General features: G+C 53.9%; 1 pseudogene; it reads right to left on the bottom strand.

The window, feature by feature from the left end:
- LOC100990163 (double homeobox protein 4-like protein 4) lies at positions 1-1,268 on the bottom strand (annotated as a pseudogene).
- Positions 1,269-5,786: the final 4,518 nt, after the last annotated feature.

Raw genomic sequence — 5,786 nt, 5'->3', positions numbered from 1 at the left:
CTAAAGCACCTCCAGCAGAGCCCGGTATTCTTCCTCGCTGAGGGGTGTTTCCAGCGAGGCGGCCTCTTCCAAGGCCTCCAGCTCCTCCAGTGCCTCCGTTTCCAGGAAAGGTTGCGCCGGCTGCAGAAACTCGGAGCTTGCCAGGAGCTCATCCAACAGCAGGCTGGAGGGGAGTGAAGACGAGCGTCTCGGCTCCAGGAGCGCCTGGGCGGGCGCTGGCATGCCTTGCATTTGCCCCTGCTGCGTGGAGGTCTCCGGGGGTGCGGGCTGGCGTGGTGGAGCTGCCCCGGCTTGGGGTTCCCACGCCGCCCCGGCGACCTGGGGACCCCGGCCCAAGCCCCACCACGGACTCCCCTGCGACGTGTGTGGCGCAAGAACACTTTGGCCCTGTGGCCCCGCTTGAGCGGGCCCAGGCTCTTCCACCGTGCAAGGGCACGGCAGGCCGTCGCGCTGCGGGTCCCCGTCCTCCCGGCTTTTGCCCGGTTGCGGAGGCCACCGAGGAGTCTGAGGGTGGGAGAGAGCCACTTCCGGAGGAGCCGAGGCGGCGTAGGCAAAATCCCTGACTGCCAGGGCAGGTTGGGAGATCCCCTCTGCCGGCGCGGCCTGGCTGGGCTGGAGCATGGGGACGGCCCTCGATCCCTGGCTCACGAAAGCCCTTGTGGGAGAGCCCCAGGCGCGCAGGGCACGTGGGGTGCGGGAAGCCCCGTTCCCCACGCACCGGTGTGGAAGAAGGTGACCCACGAGGGAGCATGGTGACACCCGCTGGGGGCCGCATTGCACAGGCCGCCTGCCTGCGCGGGCGCCCTGCCAGCCTGTCCCGGGTGCCTGGCCGTTCGATTCTGAAACCAGATCTGAATCCTGGACTCTGGGAGGCCCGTCTCTCTGGCCGGATCTTCCCTGGTGGCGATGCATGGAAAACGATCCTTCTCAAAGGCTCAGAGGAGCAGGGCGGTCTGGGATCCGGTGACGGCGGCCCGCTTTCGCCTACGTTCTTGCGGGCCACGTCTCCCGGGTCAGGGCCGAGATTACCTCCAGTCTTTCTTCAGCTTGCGTGACCTCTCATTCTGAAACCAAATATGGACCCTCGGATATGGAATGCCAATGGCCTGGGCCAGCCGTTCTCTGGTGGCAATGCCCAGGTACGGGTTCCGCTCAAAGCAGGCTCGCAGGGCCTCGCTTTGACTCGGGGTCGAAACGAGTCTCCTTCACCGTCCCCATCCCTGGGCTTCTGCGGTGAGGGTGCTGTCCGAAGATGTCGGGAGGGCCATCATGGGGAGCCCTGGCCGGAAATTCACGGACGGACACTGGGAGAGACTGCCCGGCGGGATCCCATGCCCTCAGCAGGGCTGTGCACTGCAGAATTTGCAGCCAGGAGGCCTGCCAGGACAGCCAGCCAGCGGCTCTTATAAAGGCCCACAGGCAGGCAGGCTCCACCCCTTCATGAATGGCGGTGAGCCCTGGGACTGCCCTCACCACCTGGGAAGGTTCCCAGGGCGTCGAGGCCTGCGGCCGAGTGGAGGTGGGTTGGGGGGGTAAGGCGTGATGATGGCGGTGGTGGTGCCGGACAGACGAAGAGGAAGGTGGCGAGGGGGAAGTGGTGAGGGGTGCGGGTTTCGGGGGCTGGCTCTCCGGCCCTCTCCAGGAATCACACGGGAACTGGAAGCCGCTCTGTGGGCTCCCACGTGTCTTCAGCAGGGAGAAACCTGCCTGGGACGGTGGAGGTGAGTGTGAAATTGAACCTCCGTGGGAGTATTGAGAGCTCCAGGCCCTCTCTCCGAGAAGGAGGCAGTGCCTGTTGGTGTCGCTGTTGCCGAGACAGTCTCACACACGCAGGCATGTGCCTCTCGTTAATTTCCATGTAGGAGACCAGAGCAAGATCCCAGAGAGAAGATGCTTCCCCGGCGTGAGGGCCTGACGATGGATTCCCGTGTGCAGCAACATGGGGAGTCTGCAGTGTGGCCGGTTTGGAAACTGGCAAGGAGAGCGAAGGCACCATGCCGGTCTTCCACCCTTCCCTGCATGTTTCCGGGTGCCCGCAGAGCTCCGGGAGCAAACAGTCAGCATGACACATCTCTGAACTGATCAACAAAGTGATCAACAAGTAACACTTGTCTAGGCTCTGCCTATAGGGGCTTTGTGACATATCTCTGCACTGATCACCCAGGTGATGGGAATTTTGTCTAGGCTCTGCCTATAGGGGCATTGTGACATATCTCTACACTGATCACCCAGGTGATGTAACTCTTCTGTTGGATTTGCCTATGGGGGCATTGTGACATATTTCTGCTCTGATCACCCAGGTGATGGGACAATTTTCTAGGCTCTCTGTATGAGGGCTTTGTGATATAACTCTGCACTGATCACCCAGGTAATGTAACGCTTGACTAGGCTCTGCCTACGGGGTATAGTGACATATGACTGCATTGATCACCGAGTTGATGTAACTCTTGTCCACGCTCTCCCCATAGGGGGCTTTGTGACATATCTCTGCACTGATCATCTAGGTGATGTAAACCTTGCGTACGCTCTGCCTGCAGGGGCATTGTGAAACATCTCTGCATTGATCACCCAGGTGATGGGACCCTTCTCTAGGCTCTGTTTACTGGGGGCATAGTCACACATGTCTGCACTGATCACCCAGGTGAGGGACTCTTGTCTTGGAATTGCCTATGGGGGCATTGTGACATATCTCTGCACTGATCACCCAGGTGATGTAACTCTGGTCTAAGCTCTGCCTAAAGGGGCATTGTGACAGATCTCTGCACTGATCACCCAGGTGATGTAACTCTTGTCTAGGCTACATTTACACGGGGTATTGTGACATATCTCTGCACTGATCACCTAAGTGATGTAACACTTGTGTAGGCTCTGCCTAAAGGGGCATTTTGACATATCTCTGCACTGTTAACCGAGGTGATGTAACTCTTGTCTAGGCTGTGCCCACTGGGGGATTGAGACATATCTCTGCACTGATCCCGAGGTGATCCAACTCTTGCCTGGTCTCTGCCTACTGGGGACATTGTGACATATCTCTGCACTGATCTCCCAGGTGCTGTAACTTTACTCTAGGCTCTGGCTACACGGCATTGTGACATATCACTGCACTGATCACCCAGGTGATGTAACTCTTGCCTAGGCTTTGCCAACAGGGGATATTGTGACATATCTCTGCACTGATCAATCTGGTGATGCAACTCTTCTCTATGCTCTGCCTACAGGGGACATTGTGACATATCTCTGCACTGATCACCCAGGTGATGTAACTCTTTTATATTTCTGCCTGCAGAGGGCGTTGTGACATCCCTCTGCACGGATCACCCGGGTTATGTAACTCTTGTCTAGACTCTGCCTATGGGGGCATTGGCACTGATCACCCAGGAGATGTGTCTCTTGTCTAAGCTCTGCCTAGAAAGGCATTGGGACATATCTCTGCAGTGATCACTGAGGTGATGTAAAACTTGTCTAGGTTTTACCTACAGTGGGATTTATGACATATCTCTGCACTGATCTCCCGGGTGATGTAACTCTTGTCTAGGCTGTGCCAACAGTGGCATTTTAACATATCACTGCACTGATTGCTGAGATGATGTAACTCATGTATAGGCTTCGCCGACAAGGGTCATTGAGACATGTCTCTGCACTGATCACCGAGGTGATGCAACTCTTGTCTGGGATCTGCTTACAGGGCGCATTGTGACATATATCTGCCCTGATCACCCAGGTGATGTAACTCTTGACTACGCTCTGCCTACTGGAGACATTGTGACATATCTCCGCACTGATCACCCAGGTGATGTCACTTAATGAAGGATATGGCTATAGGGACATTGTGACATGTCTCTGCACTGATCACACAGCTGATGTAACTCTTGTCTAGGCTCTGGCTACAGGGGGCTTGTGACACATCTCTGCACTGATCACCCAGGTGATGTAAACTTTGTCTAGGCTCTGCCAAAAGGGGGAATTGTGACATAACTCTGCACTGATCACCCAGGTGATGGGACTATTGTCTAGGCTCTGCCTACAGGGGCATTGTGACATATTTCTGCAGTGATCACGCAGGTGATGTAACTCTTGTCTATATCTGCCTACTGGCGGCATTGTGGCATATTTCTGCACTGATCACCCAGGTGATGGACTCTTGTCTTGTATCTGCCTATGGGGGCCTAGTGACATATATCTGCACTGATCACTCATGTGATGTAGCGCTTGTCTTAGCTGCGCCTAAAGGGGAATTGTGACAGATATCTCCACTGATCACCCAGGTGATGTAACAATTTTCTGGGATTTGTCTCCAGGGGCTTTGTGACATATCTTTGCACTGATCACACAGGAGATGTAACTCTTCTCTAGGCTCAGCCTACAGGGGCTTTGTGATATATTTCTGCACTGATCACCCAGGAGATGTAACTCTTGTTTAGGCTCTGCCTACAGGTTCTTTGTGACATATCTCTTCACTGATCACCCGGATGATGTAACTCTTGTCTAGGCTCCACCTACAGGGGGTATTGTGACCTATCTCTGCACTGACCACCCAGGTGATGTAACATTTATCTAGGCTCTGCCTACGTGGGCGTTTTGACATAGCTCTGCACAGATCACCTAGGTTATGTAACTCTTGTCCACTCTCTGCCTACAGTGGGCATTGTGAAATATCTCTGCACTGATCACCCAGGTGATGGTACTCTTCTCTATACTCTGCCTAGAAGGGGATTTGTGACATATCTCTGCACTGATCACCCAGGTGATGGAAGACTTCTCTAGGCTCTGTCTTTGGGGGCATTGTGTCAAATATCTGCACTGATCACCCAGGTGCTGTAACTCTTGTCTAGGCTCTGTCGACAGGGATTTTTGTGACATATCACTGCACTGATCACCTAGGCGATGTAAGCCTTGTATGGGCTTGGCGTACAGAAGGCTTTGTGACATATCTATGCACAGATCTCTGAGGTCATGCAACTCTTGTCTAGGCACTGCCTACAAGGGAAATTGGTACATATCTCTGCACTGATCACCCAGGTGATGGACCCTTGTCTTAGATCTCCCATCATGGACATTGTGACACATCTCTGAAATGATCAACCAAGTGATGAAACTCTTGTCTAGGCTCTGCCTTCAGGAGCTTCGTGACATATCTCTGCACTGATCACCCTGGGGAGGGAACTCTGGTCTACACTCTGCCTACAGGAGGCTTTATGAGTTATACCTGCAGTGATAACCTAGGTGATGTAACAGTTGTCTAGGCTACACCTACACGGGAATTCTCACATATCATGCACTGATCACCCAGGTGACGGACACTTGTCTTGGATTTGCCTATGGGGTCATTGTGAAATATCTCTGCACTGATCACCCAGGTGATGTAACTCTGGTCTAAGCTCTGCCTAAAGGGGCATTGTGACAGATCTCTGCACTGATCACTCAGGTGATGTAAGTATTGTGTAGGCTCTGCTTAAAGGGGCCTTGTCACATATCTCTGCACTGATCACTCAGGTGATGTAACTCTTGTCTAGGCTCTGCTTACAGTGGGTATTGTGACATATCTCTGCACTGATCACCTAAGGGATGTAACACTTGTGTAGGCTCTGCCTACAGGGGCATTTTGACATATCTGTGCACTGCTAACCGAGGTGATGTAACTCTTGTCTAGGCTGTGCCCACAGGGGGATAGGGACATATCTCTGAACTGATCCCGAGTTGATCCAACTCTTGCCTGGTCTCTGTCTACTGGGGACATTGGGACATATCTCTGCACTGATCTCCCGGGTGCTGTAACTTCAGTCTAG

This window comes from Pan paniscus, chromosome 16, assembly GCF_029289425.2.
Source record: "Pan paniscus chromosome 16, NHGRI_mPanPan1-v2.0_pri, whole genome shotgun sequence".
NCBI lineage: Eukaryota > Metazoa > Chordata > Mammalia > Primates > Hominidae > Pan > Pan paniscus.
Note: the sequence above shows the minus strand (reverse complement) of the source record. Positions and strands in the feature narration are given on the sequence as shown.